This window comes from Pseudophryne corroboree, unplaced genomic scaffold (genome assembly GCF_028390025.1).
Source record: "Pseudophryne corroboree isolate aPseCor3 unplaced genomic scaffold, aPseCor3.hap2 scaffold_563, whole genome shotgun sequence".
Lineage (NCBI taxonomy): Eukaryota > Metazoa > Chordata > Amphibia > Anura > Myobatrachidae > Pseudophryne > Pseudophryne corroboree.
The window spans coordinates 1,203-18,023 of NW_026970162.1; the positions used below are offsets into that span (position 1 = coordinate 1,203).

At 43.8% G+C, this 16,821-nt stretch overlaps 1 long non-coding RNA gene and 2 pseudogenes across 1 annotated transcript; all 3 read left to right on the plus strand.

Annotated features, from left to right (window-relative positions):
* The first annotated feature begins 850 nt into the window (after nucleotides 1-850).
* LOC135032974 (5S ribosomal RNA) lies at nucleotides 851-968 on the plus strand (annotated as a pseudogene).
* A 106-nt stretch (nucleotides 969-1,074) lies between these two features.
* Nucleotides 1,075-1,192, plus strand: LOC135032971 (5S ribosomal RNA; annotated as a pseudogene).
* Nucleotides 1,193-5,074: 3,882 nt separating this feature from the next.
* LOC135032968 (uncharacterized) lies at nucleotides 5,075-16,097 on the plus strand. Its single transcript, XR_010228423.1, has 3 exons — nucleotides 5,075-5,228; nucleotides 11,811-11,895; nucleotides 15,793-16,097. It is a non-coding gene; the product is annotated as an uncharacterized LOC135032968 (long non-coding RNA).
* The last annotated feature ends 724 nt before the right edge of the window (nucleotides 16,098-16,821 follow it).

A 16,821-nucleotide genomic window follows, 5' to 3' on the forward strand; every position in this document is an offset into this window, starting at 1 on the left:
TAGTCATCTGAAGCTACTGATTAGCAATTAATAGGACCCAATATGTCTTTATAAACCTACGCAAGGGAGCCGGGGAGCAGGTGACCAGTGAACGATCTCTCCCGAGCGAAACGCGCGTCACTTCCAGGTCCGGTGACCTAGGGGGGTATTTACGCCCCTCCATCTATCAGTAGGTTACATGGTAACTCCCGGTTTGTTGCCGGACTCCTTCTCCCTGGCATCTTGTTGGCTCTATCTCTCCAGCAATTTATCTTTTGACCTATGAAGTGTATACAAATGTAAATGTTTTCTGCCAATCAGGGATGTATGGTAATATGTTATGCTTATCAGGAGCCGCATTAGTGTCCAGTCTACATTACTAATTATTTAGATTTATGATCCATTTATGGTTCTAAATAGGTTCAGTCCTTATTAGGATTTATATCTGTATACTTTCAAGATATCTTGTTATATCTCATCTAACTACCTCTCCCACAAATACAAGTGCTACATTGTTGGATAAGTGATAATAATACACTGCTAACCTTAAGGGTTTTTTTGTGTTGCTGACTATACAAAGCAGTTGCAGAGCATTACGTGAATTAACACAAATAACCAAAAAGCCAGTATTTCTGTATAAAAACAGAAAACCTTGTGAAACATTCCCATTTACATGGGATTTCTGGAACTCCCTCTCATCCTGTTTAACAATCTTGGGGCTCTGCAATGCAATATGTAAACAGAGCACCAGTTTGTCACACAACAGGACAGCAGAAGTGTTCCTCTATCTTTTTTCCGTCTCAGTGTCGTTTCTCAGATATTTCAGATCAGACAATATATGATCCCCAGTGTCATCAGGTGCGATATATTTACCTGCAGTCAAACCACACTGAGTGTGCCCAACCTCATCTGATCTTGGAAGCCAAGCACTGTGGGCCAGGTCAGTACCTGGGTGGGAGACCACCAGAGAATACCAGGTACCGCAGGTATTTTGATCTATAAGCACTTAGTAATTTTTATGAACTTTGGGAGTTCCCACAGACCTTTCAGATCTGACAATATATGGTTCCCAGTGTCATCAGATGTGATATACCTACCGGTGGTCAAACCACACTGAGTATGCCCAACCTCGTCTGATCTTGGAAGCCAAGCACTGTGGACCAGGTCAGTACCTGGGTGGGAGACCTCCAGAGAATACCAGGTACCGCAGGTATTTTTATCCAAACCAAGGACATAGGACCTAGAACCAAGCATCATTGTATATTTTCTCTAGCCAGCACTTTACCAGTGATTTGGGTTGAGCCCGGTGTACATTTTCTCTTTCTTCCTGCTATATCTTTATTACAGCATATATCGTAACAAATTAGGAAGAAGAGAATATTTCTCAACATCGGAGATTCATATATTTTTGCTCATTGAGCCACTACGTTAGCATTTTTAATATTCACATAATTTGATGTTTATTTAGATTATTTTGCCATATATGTCGTCATTTCTTTTTTCTTGCCTTATAGCCATTATTTTAGGAGGGTAAATAACAAAAATTACATTTTAACCTAAGAATAATACATATCTTTCACAATTATCAATACAAGTGTGCCCCAGAAGAGAAATATAGTCTTTTTTTTTCTCTTTGGTTCCGGTACTATACGGGAACCATCTCCCTTACTTTTCCAAGTAGTTTACTGAACTATTTTATGGGAGCACCGCCAACCCAGCGCCGAATACTAATTGCCTATTGAATATATGGCCAAATGTTGGTTTATTTTAGAGCTATAGCTTTAATGATATCAATTTGAATATCAATTGCATAGATAGAGTGATCCTGTGCAGACTCAATCAACCGTTCTTCTATCCCACCCCTTCACCAAACTAATCCCCCCTCCTTCCCCCTCACCAGGCTAATTCCCCCTCCTCCCCCCTGTCACCGGGCTGATTCCCCCTCCCCTCACCAGAACATCAGACCAGGATTGTTCCTCCCTATATCTCCCTCCCATCTTTCCCCTGTTCTTCCTCCTATCCCCCCTGTGCCTCCCATCTTCTGCTGTTCTTGCACCTGTCTCCCCTCCTTTCTTCCTCCCATCTTCCCCTGTTCTTCCCCCTGTATCCCTCCCATTTAGCCCCTATTTTCACCCTGTCTCTCTCCCGTCTTCCTCGCATCTTCGACTGTTCTTCCCCCTTTTTTCCTCCTGTCTTAATAAAATAATTATTGTAATATAGTAATCTAAGTGCTGAGATTTTTCTTTTTCAAGCACACATACATACATAATACACACACATATATATATATATATATATATATATATTATATACACAGCACTGGTCACGCCCCCATACAAGTAGCCACACCCCTTGCGGCGGCACACAGTAGGCCCTTCAGAAATTTCAGCTCCAGGCCCATGATGACCTTAATCTGGCACTAGGGAGCACAAAAACATTGTGCCTGATTCAGATTTGGTTGGAGTTGCTATCACTGCTGCTTCATTGGAAGCAGCAGTGATAGCACGGTATGGTAATACAGCATGTGGCGTCTATTACATGCAGTAGCAATCCAACCTGTTTCCTAGGATGCTGACAGTCTGCTGCTGTCCTGCTTCCTACTTTGCAGGACTTGTTCGTGTATGCGCACAATGGGTCCTCCTCATGCACAAATTACCAAACACTGTTATTTTTGTGCAGAGCCGGCCCTCGGCATAGGCAAACTAGGCAAATGCCTAGAGTATTTGGTATGCCTAGGGGCACAAGCATCTTCTGCTGATTAAAATGATATGCGGCATGCCTATATTCTGTGTGTGACTGCAGCTGTATCTGCATACGACATGTTACGTTACACTGTATTCCTGGAAATCACTGTAACATAGCATTTCATATGCAGATACAGTCACAGTCGCACACAGAATATAGGCATGCTGCATATTATTTTAATCAGCAGAAGCTATTTGTGCATCCTAGCCACAAAGTAATGCAAATAAGATGCATTTTCATCAAAAAAGGCGCCTAACATTAGCAGAGCTGCCAGCTGATTCATGCCAAGCATCTTCTGCAGCATGGCGTATTGAGGCAAGATGTATGAGGACACATCTGTATCCAAGCAGAGGCAGAGGTCACAGTGTTAGTGGCCATGTGAGTGCTGTGTGCGGGTGGGTTGGTAGTACAGTAGTGTTCAGCACGTGTAAGGGGCAATATGTGTGTCATGTGTATAAATGCATTAATAACGTGCGGCATATGTGAAAGGGACATAATGTGTGTCATCATGTGTATACGGGCGTTAATAATGTGCGGCATATGTGTAAGGTGCATTATGTTTATAAGGACATTATTAATGTGTGCCATATGTGTAAGGGGCATTACTGTGTGGTATTATGTGTATAAAGGCATAACTGATGTGTGGCATTATGTGTATAAGGTGCTCTACTGTGTGGCGTAACGTATAGAAAGGGCGCTACTGTGTGGTCTAATGTGAATAAAGAGCAATATAATGTGGTTTAATGTGAAAAAGGAGCAATTCAGTGTGACATAATGTGAATTAGGATTAGCAATGTATATAAGGTAAAGTGGTAATACTGTGTGATGTAACATAAATTAGGGACACTATTACATGATATAATGTGAATAAAGTTGCACTACTGTGCGGCGTAATTTGAATTGCGGGTATTATTGTGTGGCCATGCCCCTTCCCAGCAAGAACACACCCCTTTTTGGGCTGTGCGCCGAATATGCACACTGTTCCTACTTAAAATATAGGAGGTAGGAACATCAAATTGAGCACTGCTTTGGGTGAGGGGTGATGGTGCTGGGAAAGGGGTGCAGGGTCAAAGGCGGAACTAGCGATGGTTCTATGGGGCACCAGCCAAAATCTTGCCTAGGGCATCATATTGGTTAGGGCCAGCTCTGCTTTTGTGCATGAGGTAGCAGATCTGCCAGGATCTGAATGACCCTCCTTGTGCCTACCTCGATCCCAGGTACGAAAGTGCTGCCCTCTTCCTGTCCTCCTGGCCTGTGGAGACTGGACTTGTAGTGTAGGGGTTTTTGTAATGTGTTGTTAGAATAGTGTGGCAATGCTCATAACTGGTGGCACATTATGACCGTAACATCACTTTTTTTGCCTTGCACACCCAGAAACATGCGCAGTAAAATAAGTGATGTTGGGCTACTGAAAGTTTTGTCAATGGGCAAAGCCACACATCAAACCACCACATGTTTCTGAATTTAATTACAGTACACCCTAAAAGGGAAAAACTGAAAACTTTAAGAAATGTAAAAAAGTACTGCAGAGGTGGGAGAATGTCCTGACTTTCGTATAGTGAAGCTCCTAAAGATTCTTTTGCGTTTTACCACATCTGTTTAAAGAGCTTAGAATAGTCATGTGCCAAGCTGCGCATAGGGTGGTCCATCGAGGCATGCAATTTAAAACCAAGGTGTTTTATGGTGCGTATCAGTTGCACAAAGTGAATGAGGTCTTATGGCTTTCATTATTCCATGCTTAATGAAAAGCATCAGTGCACTAATATAATACTTTAATGGGTGTGAAAAAGGGTGGCAACTTTGGGCTTTAACACCACAGTGCTGTTCCGTTGGAGCCCCTTTTTCTCACCCAGTAGATTAACTGTTTTTGAGAGTTAACACATAGAATCTGGGGTACGTTCCTGGACCTATGTGTCAACGTGGTTTGGGCACCCGATAACAGGCAATTTATCCGGGATTTCTTTTCGGGTCTGCTCAGACCTGGAAAAAAAAATCCCTGTTAACTGCAGCCTGGCTGCTGCATTTTGGGGCTAATTTAATAGTCCCAGGGGATCAATTTGTCTGCAGTAAATTACTGTGGTGATGGTGATGGGTGTAATATGAGTGTCCGGCATACCGACAGCTGGGCGAGCACTAATGAGCCCCTTGCAGGCTCACTGCACTCGCCACGCTGCGGGCACACACTATTTATTCTCCCTCCAGGGGTGTCGTGGACCACCAAGAGAGAGAATACAGTATGTGTCAGTATGCTGGTGGCCGGGATCCCAGCCGGCGGCATACTGAAGACCACCCGATGCTGATATGTTCCATTTTTTTATTGGATTTGATGACAGATTTTTATATATATGTTTCAGGTCATAGAGGTGAATGTAAAGCAAAGGACAGGTAAAGGTAACGTTGTAAGCTGTATGAGAAAGTCTTTGCAAGAACATTATGGAGACAAACCTGTGGGAATGGGAGGAACATTTATTACACAAGATGGAAACGCAAAGCTCCATATAATGGTAAGTTATGTTCTGAAGGCCCTAATCTGCATTGTGTACTCCTCTCACGCTCTTCCTAATTTAATAGTAACTCATGTGGCAATGCACTTATCTGTTCTTTTGGTGGAAGACCAAATAAACGGATGGCAAACCACCAAATTGTGTGTCACTATCAGCATGATCAGCCATAGCACCCAGTTCATCTTACCTGTGCATTGAGTTATACATGATGTAAGAATTTACAGAGCCAGAAGTGCAGTAGGTGCTTCTCTGGGTAACATACTGTAAGCTTTAAAGTTAATAACCATAAAGGATAGATCTATCATCTATTTCTCTTACGTCCTAGAGGATGCTGGGGTCCATTTTAGTACCATGGGGTATAGACGGTTCCGCAGGAGCCTCTGGCACTTTAAGACTTTTCAACAGTGTGAACTGGCTACTCCCTCTGTGCCCCTCCACCAGACCTCAGTCTAGAAAATGTCCCCAGGAGACTGGATGCACACTAGTGGAGCTCTACAGAGCTCTGCTGGAAAAATACTTTCTTAGGTTTTTTATTTTACAGGGAAGCTGCTGGCAACAGCTTCCCTGCTTCGTGGGACTTAGGGGGAGAAGTAGGAACCAACTTCTCAATTAGTTAATGGTTCTGCTTCCGCTGACAGGACACCATTAGCTCGTGAAGGGTACTGAACACAGCCCAAGCCTGGCCAGCGTTCACTCCCACAGCACTGCCGCCACCCCCTAACAGAGCCAGAAGTCAGAAGGCTGGTGAGTATATTACCGGAGTCCTGCAGAGAGGGGATCCTCCGGTCATCGTTGGCGACATACAGGTACACGCACAGCGGCGGGATGCTGCGCGCCATGTCTCTCAGCACAACAGTGCAGAGCGCGGGGGCACGCTCTGAGGGCATGTTTTAAAACCTTACTCTCACTGTCAAAATGGGTACATACATGTACAGCCGCTGATGTGCCTTCCCCAGCCAGTATAAATATTACATTGCTGAGGCTGAAGGGCGGGGTTTCTCCTCAGACTTGCCAAAACACTCACTGGGTGCCATTTTCTCCTGCAGAAACTCCAGTGTGAAGCTCCTGAATGCTGTTTCTCCTCATGACAATGCTGATACAAGTACAGGGTGTTATAGAAGGGGCAGAGAGTGTTCATTATAATTAGGTCTGTGGGTCTATTATTGGTATAAGCACTGTAAGTATGTAATATTTCCACAATTCACAATAAGGCACAGTGTGTGGACTGGCAAATCCCTCTGTGTCTCTCTGACAGACTTTAGTGTGGGTCTGTCCCCAATAGCTACCCTGTGTGATAGGGGTGTGTGTGTGTGTGTACAAGTGTGTAACATGTTAGACATTGGGGAGGGTTCTTCCCAGGAAGAACCTATTTTAGATGCACAAGAGGGTAATATGGTGGCCCTTCCCTCTCAGAAGGAGCCGGAGTGGGTGAGAATGTTGCAAAAGAATATTTCAATGCTTGCAAATAAATTCTCTGAGTCTGAACAACAGACTAAATACTGGAGGCAGTCTGTGGAGGATGCACTGTTTACTGACCCCTCCATATCATCCACTTGGGTCCCATCCAGTTCCCAGAAAAGGTCTCTGGCCCAGATAATGCAAGGGGACACAGACACAGATTCCGACTCTGACGTCAACACTGGGGATTTGAGAACGGTGGACCCCAAATTAGCCAAAAGCATACAATGTATGATAGTTGCTATAAAGGAAGTGTTGGAGTTTCCTGAAACAACGCTGGTCCCAGAGGAAAAGGATTATTTTAAATTAAATAAAAAGCAGGTTGTGACTTTTCCTCCATCAAAAGATTTGAAAGCATTCTTTGAAGAATCCTGGGCTAACCCTGAGAATAAATTTACCCTTCCCAGAAGGATACCCTTTCCCTGAGGAAGACAGGCACAAATGGGAGACACCCCCAATGATAAACACCTCAGGTTCTCGGCTGTCTAAGAAAATTGTTTTGCCTGCCCCTGGTTCAGCCTCTATAAAAGATCCAGCTGACCGTAAATTAGAAACAATCCTGAAATCCATATATACGGCTAACGGAACGGTGCTCAGGCCAACTATTGCTTGTGCGTGGGTGGGTAACGCTGTGGAAAAATGGTCTGACAACTTGCTTGTTAACATAGACACAGTTGACAGGGATGAAATAGTCCTAACTCTCGGCCATATCAAAGGTGCTGCAGGTTACTTAGTTGAAGCTATGAAGGATATTGGGTTGCTGAGTTTAAGATCCTCCGCTATGGCAATTTCAGCCCGCAGGGCGCTGTGGATCCGCAAATGGAATGCTGATGCGGAATAAAAAAAGAAAATTGAGGCGCTCCCTTACAATGGAGAAGCCCTCTTTGGAGACAAGCTGGAGGCCATGATTTCAACAACTACATCAGGCAAGCCAGCATTTCTGCCTTCCGCTGCTGCTCCACCTAGGAAAGGATATCATTCTCATACGATGCAGTCCTTTCGGCCCAACAAGTCCATGAAGGCAAAGGGTACCTCCTTCGCAGGAAGAGGGCAAGGAAGAGGTAAAAAATCTACAACACCATCAGGCTCGCAGGAGCAGAAGTCAACAGCTACTTCTGCTAAAACCTCAGCATGACGCTGGGGCTCCCCTGCGGGAGTACGATCGGGTGGGGGTACGTCTACTGTTTTTCAGCCAGGCCTGGATTCACTCAGATCTGGATCCTTGGTTATTACAGATAGTATACCAAGGGTACAATTTGGAATTTCAAGACCTTCCCCCATGCCGATTTTTCAAATCAGCCTTACCAGCTTCTGTTCAGGACAGAACAAAGGTTCTGAACGCAACACAGAAATTATGTCAAGACAACATAATTTCCTTAGTTCCTGTGTCACAACAGGAAAAAGGGTTTTATTCTAGCCTGTTTGTAGTGCCGAAACCGGATGGCTCGGTCAGACCGATTTTAAACCTAAAGACTCTGAACCTCTATTTGAAAAGGTTCAAATTCAAGATGGAAACCCTGAGAGCAGTGATCTTCAGCTTGGAGGAAAAGGAATTCCTGGTGTCAGTTGACATCAAAGATGCTTATTTACATGTTCCCATCTACCCTCCGCATCAGGGATACCTGAGGTTTGCGATGCAGGACTGCCACTACCATTTCCAAACATTGCCTTTTGGGCTCTCCACGGCTCCGAGAAGATTCACCAAGGTGATGGCAGAGATGATGGTGCTTCTTCGCAAGAAAGGAGTCAATGTAATCCCATACTTGGACGATCTCCTCATAAAAGCGAGATCCAGGGAGAATCTAGTGCAGAACATTGCGCTTTCCCTGACGGTGCTTCAACAGCACGGTTGGATCATAAACCTTCCAAAATCACAATTGGAACCCACAATGAGGTTATAATTTCTGGGAATGATATTGGACACGGAAGCACAGAAAGTATTCCTACCGGTGGAAAAGGCTCTGGAGATCCAGAAGATGGTCAAACAAGTTTTGAAACCAGCACGCGTATCGATTCATCAGTGCATCCGTCTGCTGGGAAAGATGGAAGTAGATATGATGGCATCACGTCTCAACTAGAAGCTTCAGAAATATTGTTCCAGGTCGAGAGATCCACAAGCAATAACAGTAGATGCACTGGTGACCCAGTGGGTGTTTCAGTCGGTGTACCTGTTCCCTCCACTTCCACTAATACCAAAAGTTCTCAAGATCATCAGAAGAACAAGGGTTCGAGCAATGCTCATTGCTCCAGACTGGCCAAGAAGGGCTTGGTATCCAGATCTTCAGGAGTTACTACTGGAAGATCCTTGGCCTCTTCCTCTTCACTAGGACCTGCTTCAGCAGGGGCCGTTAGTTTATCAAGACTTACCGCATATACGTTTGACGGCATGGCTGTTGAGTGCCAGATCCTAGCCCGTAAGGGTATTCCCAATTAAGTAATTCCCACTCTTATTCTGGCCAGGAAAGGGGTAATGTCTAAACATTACCATCGTATTTGGAGAAAATATGTATCTTGGTGTGAATCCCAGAAGTCTCCAGCAGTGGAATTTCAATTAGGACTTCTTATCCTATTTCTACAGGCGGGTGGATGCTGGCTTGAGATTAGGGTCTATCAAGGTCCAAATTTCGGCCTTGTCCATTTTCTTTCAGAAACAGTTGGCTTCCCTTCCGGAGGTCCAGACGTTCGTGAAATGGGTTCTGCGCATCCAACCTCCCTTTGTGCCTCCTGCGGCGCCAAGGGATCTTAATGTGGTGTTGCAGTTCCTTAAATCGGACTGGTTTGAGCCTCTGCAAGAGGTGGAGTTGAAATTTCTCACTTGGAAAGTCGTCATGCTGTTGGCCTTGGCCTCAGGCAGACGAGTGTCTGAATTAGGGGCTCTGTCACACAAGAGTCCTTATTTGATTTTTCATGAAGGTTGTGTCTTCTTTCCATATCAACCGACATGTGGTGGTGCCAGTGGCTTCTGACACCTCAGCCGTTTCAAAGTCCTTGGATGTCGTCAGAGCATTGAGGACTTATGTTGCAAGAACGGCTCGGATAAGGAAAACAGAATCTTTGTTTGTCCTCTCTGACCCCAACAAGATTGGGGGTCCTGCTTCTAAGCAGACTATTGCACGCTGGATCAGAGGTACCATTCAGCACGCTTATTCCATGGCAGGATTGCTGTTACCAAGTTTGGTAAAGGCCCACTCTACAAGGAAAGTGGGTTCTTCCTGGGCAGCTGCCCGGGGTGTCTCGGTGTTGCAAATTTGCCAAGCAGCTACTTGGTCAGGGGCAAACACGTTTGCTAAGTTATACAGGTTTGACACCTTGGCTGCTGACGAGCTTCAGTTTGGTCAGTCAGTTCTGCAGGAACATTAGCACTTTCCCGCCCGTACTGGGAGCTTTGGTACGTCCCCATGGTACTAAAATGGACCCCAGCATCCTCTAGGACATAAGAGAAAATAGGATTTTAATTTCCTACCGGTAAATCCTTTTCTCGTAGTCTGTAGAGGATGCTGGGTACCCGCCCGGTGCTCATTTTTCCTGCAGAATTACGTTTTGTCTTTTACACATGTTTTCATGTGTTAAGATGTTCACAGTTGTTGCTGTTGCGTTATGCATGCACATTGGCGTGGGTTATGTTGAAGGCCATGTTAGGTGGCATGTTTTGTAAGATGTAAGCTGGTGTGAATCTCGCCACTAGTTTAATGTAAATTCTTCTCTCGAAGTTGTCCGTCTCCTCGGGCACAGTTCCTATACTGAGGTCTGGAGGAGGGGCATAGAGGGAAGAGCCAGTTCACACTGTTGAAAAGTCTTAAAGTGCCGAAGGCTCCTGCGGAACCATCTATACCCCATGGTACTAAAATGGACCCCAGCATCCTCTACAGACTATGAGAAAAGAATTCACCGGTAGGTAATTAAAATCCTATTTTTAGATACCAGTCCACTCACATAACTAGCACATACAGTCAGTCCCGCCATCAGGGGGGTGCTGTAGGCACTGATGTCCTGGGCCCGAGCCGCTCATGCCACCGCCCGCCGCGGTGCTCTGCCCACTTTTCATTACTGAGTTCTGGCACTGTCAAAGGAGAGGGAGAGGACGCTGCAAGCTTCTATTGTAAACGTCCCTCCAAAAATGGCCCCTCTAGTATCTTTAATAACTGTCTCCTCTGAGGCGGCAGCAATTTTGGCAGAGACTTTTCAATAGAAGCTTGCAGCGTACTCTCCCCTCTCCTGTGTAGTGCCAGATCTCGGTCATGAAAAAGGGGGCGGAGTTACACAAAACAGAGGGGACGGAGCTAAACGGGACCAGGCTATGATAGGTAAGTTGAGGAAGAGTGAGTGGGAGAAAGTGTAAGAGAGAGAGAGAGAGAGAGAGAGTGCGTGTGTGTGTGTGTGTGTGTGTGTGTGTGTGTGTGTGTGTGTGTGTGTTTATTTTATATGGTTTATATATATATATATATATATATATATATAGACACTTTTTTTTACCTTTTATGGGGGGGGGGGGTTGCCTATTTTGCGAGTCCTGGGTCCCAGAATTTCTGATGGCGGCCTTGCATACAGTATCTGGGACTTGCACGTCAGACTGTGATGTGCTGTAAGCAGCTTCTGGTCCAGAGACCGCTGATAACAATTCCAGCTATGGGGGCTCTGGCCACTCAGTGAAGAATGTGGAGAGAAATGAGGAAGTAGATGAGTTTCCTGGCCCTGCGTGAGCACCTGGCATGGGACTTCCATTGTTTTGGTGGTTGGGGGTACTTTAAAGAGATACTAGTTTATGTGGAATTATTGTTAAGTGAATGTTCAATTTTACAATCAATTGAAATTGATAGGCATCAAATTATACAAATCTTTATTTTCCATCAAGTTGCTTCTCAGAAGCTGGTGTCCATGACACTAAGGAGGTATCAAATTATCAGGACTAAAACAATAGTCTTAGACTAAACATCCAAAAAGATAGGATTGTCAGCAATATCAGTGCTTAGAATTATAATGTTATTTAGTAAATGGAGTGATGATTATTTTCTACAGCATATAGCATTTTGTTTTCTTTTTTCTTAAAAACATGCTTTCAGTTGCTTATTAGAAAAAATGCATTCTTCAACAGCCCCGTGAGTTTTCTGTCTGTCCCCTCAACAGAGATGAGGATGTGTATCATTGGTTGAACGTTTATGATATGAAGGCTCGTCTGATTTGCCAGTCCGTGTTTGTTTCTCATGACCCTGTAAGTGATCTGGCTGGTTTTAGATGTTCACATTAGGTTGCATTTTATTGTTTTTATTTATAGAAGTGGGTATAAAACGTATACAAGAGATCCATCTGTTTAGCAAACTGGTCAATAAATATATTATTACTATGAGGGGGGACATACAGTCTAGAAGACTGTGCACAGGCTTCAAAAAAGATGTTGATATTAATTTCAATGTGTCAACCAACCGATAATGAAAAGCAAATTACATGAGTCTTAATACAAAAATTAATAGATTTGGGGGTATATTCAATTGGTGTCGAAAACTGCCATCTGTTGAAAAGACGTCAGTTTTTACTTTTTAAGCTTTTGTTTTCGACAACTTGTGGAATTTGACTTGTCGAATAGTACGTGAATCGGCAGTATAGCTGCTGATTCACGTACTTTTGAGTGAAACGGGGCCAAATTCAACAGGATTTGGCCCAGTTTCCGACCATCTCAGTCCGACATAAAAAAAATGTCGGACTGTGATGTGAGACCCAGAGGAGGAGAAGTAGGGGAGCCGCAGGGAGACGGGGGACAGCCACAGGCACATAGGGGAGATCAGCGCTACAGGACAGTGCTGCAGCAGGATGTCTCACAGCCGTGCCGCTCACGGCAGCTTCCACCCGGCTACAGCAAGTGAGGTCACGCTTGCTTGAGCCGGGTGGACACTGCCTTGAGGTCGGGCGTCTGTGTGACATCCTCCTGCAGCGCTACTGTAGCGCTGATCTCCGTCTGCCCACAGCTGTCCCCACTGGTCTCCCTGCGGCTCCACCCCCTCTCCTAATCAGGGTCCCTCATCTTAATTCGACTTTTTAAAAGCCGAATTGAGATGAGATTGAATAGGGGTTGTCGGATCCATTCCGACAAATGCATGTCAGAATGGATCTGACCCTAATTGGAGGTGTGCTATTAAGCAAAGTGCAATCAGAGTTTAGGGATTAAAGGGCCCCATACACTACTGCGACATGTCCATCTGACATGTCGCAGGCGATTGCTGGTGATCACCCCGTCAGCCTCCCGGGCGCAGGATCGCCCAAGATACATCGTATGCTGTCCTTTTGCATACAATATATCTTGGGCGATCCCAGCCATGCCTGCGGAGTCCGACATATCACGAGTGCAGCACGTTCAGAATCCGATGCTCACGGGGCCGCGCATAGGATCGGATCGTATACACAGCCAAAATGACCGATTTCACCCAATATATCGGCACAAATGCCTGAATTGGGCTGAAATCGGGCATAATCGTTCCAGTGTATGGGGCCCTTTAGGCAAAAACCACTAGTGGGCTTTAGCCAAAGAAGGCTTAATGTGTGCCGCACTCTTTTAGTATTGTTACATTAGTTAATTAAAACTTAACTTTTAATACTATATTTCATAAAAAGTAATTATTAGTAGGCATAACATAGGATGATCAATTGTCAGCCTGAAAAGATTTAATCATATGTACAATAATACTAGTAATATCCTATAATAATAATATCACCCCAATAAATATAATTTTATTTTTTCTTTACATATGGGGGTGTATAGGAAGAACCATCAAATAACTTCTATCAGTAAAGTGAAAATCTGAAAAAGTTTTATACAGGTTTATATTATCCTTTTAAATACTGGATTTTGATCTCCAGTAAACCTGTGATCGACCGCTCCCTGCTGTGTGCTTCAACATCGTACATTCATTGTAATATTTGTAATTGTTGCCTGCAATATAATCTGTAATGACACAATTCCTATAATGAAATACAATAAAAGTATTTGTAACAGAACGCTACTCACTAACCTATATGTAACAGAATAATTAAATTCCTGCAATGTATCCTGTGATAACACAATTTCTGTAATGCAATATAATCAACGTGTTGTGATACAGCACAACCCACTGACATACAAAAGAAACATATAAAGGTCAGCACGTATGAACACAGAATAAATAGAGCGTTTCCTGTTATAAATTGCGATACTGAAGCCGCTTAAAATATTATGAAAAAGCAGGTACACTTAGCGTGGCACCATTCAGCAATCCCAGTATGTGTATTTTACAGTTTACCACTGTTGCAAATAGTTCAAATAAAACAGGAACCAATGCTATAATTTTGTTACTAGTTAGAAAAAAGCGAACAGAGTAGGCAAAGGGCAAGTATGATTCAATACATTCGTATCTGATTTCATACTATTTGACACTACTGAGTAATCCAAATGGGTATGCTTTAGAATGCAACGTTGTTGCTGGGAAAATATAGGTGGTCATTCCGAGCTGATCGCTCGCTAGCAGTTTTTAGCAGCCATACAAACGCTATGCCGCCGCCCACTGGGAGTGTATTTTAGCTTAGCAGAAGTGCAAACGAATGGATCGCAGATCGGCTACAAAGTTTTTTTGTGCAGTTGCAGAGTACCTCAAAACCTACTCAGCGCTTGCGATCACTTCAGACTGCGTTTTTCCTGGCACTCCTGCGTTTTTTCGAACACTCCCTGAAAACGGTCAGTTGACACCCAGAAACTCCCACTTCATGCGACCACCAGTGCGACTGAAATGCTTTGCTAGACCCTGTGCAAAACTACATCGTTTGTTGTGCTCGTACGACGTGCATGCGCATTGCGCTGCATACACGTGCGCAGAATAGCCGTTTTTTTGCCTGATCGCTGCACTGCGAACAACTGCAGCTAGCAATCAATTCGGAATGACCACCATAGTACAGCTATCAGCCAAACAATTCAGCCGCTGGTGTATTAACCCACTGTGAGCCGGTGAGCAATATGTATAGAGAAACCCTTTGCATAAGCATAAATCAGATGGTAGACAAGTCCTATGCCTCTGATACCAAATACAAATAAAAATAAACATATATACAAGAGATCATGACTGAATCAATACAGAAGTAGTTAAATATAGTGATAATTCATTTTGTTAGTACAATCAACAAAGGTAAACTCTTTTTTTTCTGATAGATGTTCCAGCGCTATAGGAGAATCCCCCTTCTACTTTTGACCCATGTGCCTCAGGGCAGTGAATGGAGACAATGAGAGCGGCGGAAAAATGCCAATGCCAAAACGGAATATAGACGAAGAGCGAGCAGCTTCTGCTGTCACCGAGATCAATCACCTCCTCCCCTGTTGTGCTTGCACATTTTAGAGGAGGTAAGTGATCTCTCTGGGATGAGATGCTCTGAGTACCTCACGAGATTGATTGCTTGCAGTATATAGTAGCTGCTGAAATGTCCATAGCGCCGTGCAGGGAGCCGCTCATAGACCTGGATGCCGGGCCGGGTATAGATTCAACGCACCCAGAAACAGTGTACGTCCAGGCTTATGATGACGTACGTTTCACATTAAGCTTGACCGCATCGGTTGTCAGAACGCTGTGATAGCATGGACCATATTTATACCAACTCATATGGGCGTGATTATCATAAGCGTTTCACGCATAGGATAGTCATCTGGTATATTGCACTTTAAATAGTTAATGATCAAATCGTTAATCAAATAACAGTACTACTATTAAATAAACAGATACACATGATTAATTCACATTATATTTTATCTGGTTTGCAAATTGCAAAATGCTTTCATTGTGCAATCAGTGATTGCAATGAACAGCAAACACTGAGTTTCTAGGGCAGAGTTTCCACCTCTCTACCCACACTATACTTGGCCCAGCCTACCAACTTTTCTCACATGCCCCTCTCCTCTTCCCACCAGCTTTTCTCACATGCCCCTCTGCCCATACATTTTGTCTCAAATGTCCCCTGCACATCAGGATATGTCACATGCCCCATGCCTGCTAGCTTTTGCCTCAAATTTGCCACAACATACTGTTGGTTCTAACATTAATGACAACTTATTCAAACAAATCATGATTTTTCTGAACACGACTCATTATCCTTCTAGGGCTTTGACCTGCGGGTGAAACACACTCATTGTTTCAGTCATCATGGAGAAAGAGGACACTACCATAATGACACAATCCCAGATTCTGTGCACTACTGTATCTTGGCTATTTCCATCCGGCAGAGTATCTATACCGCATTGACAAACCATCTGTTACACACATGGTTGGGTGAGATTAGGTTGAGCTTCATCTTTCCACAACCTTAAAAGAGAAAACATATCATTATATATAATCATTTTGGTATGAAGTAATAAATATGTATTAAACCTAGGCAAGCTTTGGTGGGATATTACTATGTATTGATTATTGATGGTGACTGTTACATATTATGATTTGCTTCTTTTGATCTCTTACAAAGCTTCTCTAGTTTTAAATACAATTTGATAACATTTGAATTTCATTTGAGTAAAATAAACAATTGAGTCAGACATTTGTATATTACTGTTCTGTGTCTTGGGAATTAATACAACACAATAATTGACATGACAGGCACCTCTTAACTCTTTAACAAGAATCAGTTGTACAGCTTAAAGACAATTGGGCATTCAGAAGTGTAGAGAACGGCATATGATTGGCTGGCAGTGTCCTTACACTCAATCAAATGCCGAACTTGTGAAACTGGCTGTGTTTGCAGAAAAGAGGGTTTATAATCCCATTAAACATAAAAGAAACGCACATTCAAGCAGCTGGTTGCATCAAATTCATAAGAAGGAACAATGCTTTATCTTGAGGTTTCTGGGCCCAAGTGTCTTTATAAAGGTCACAAAACTCCGGTGGCCAGATCCATATCTAATGGTTGACCAGAATCGCCCTCCCCACGGGCACAGGTTGCCCTCCCCACCGCCCTTACCGCCAGTTTTTTTCCTCATTATTGCATTGCGGTTTTGTTTTAAAAGTCTTTACAAGTCAGTACTATCTTCCTACCACCATACACCTCCCAATAGAGCTTAATCACTAGCATGGTACTGATCTAGCCTCCACTGTAATGTAAGCGGGAAAGACTGCACAGTATGTAGTGACTTGTGTAG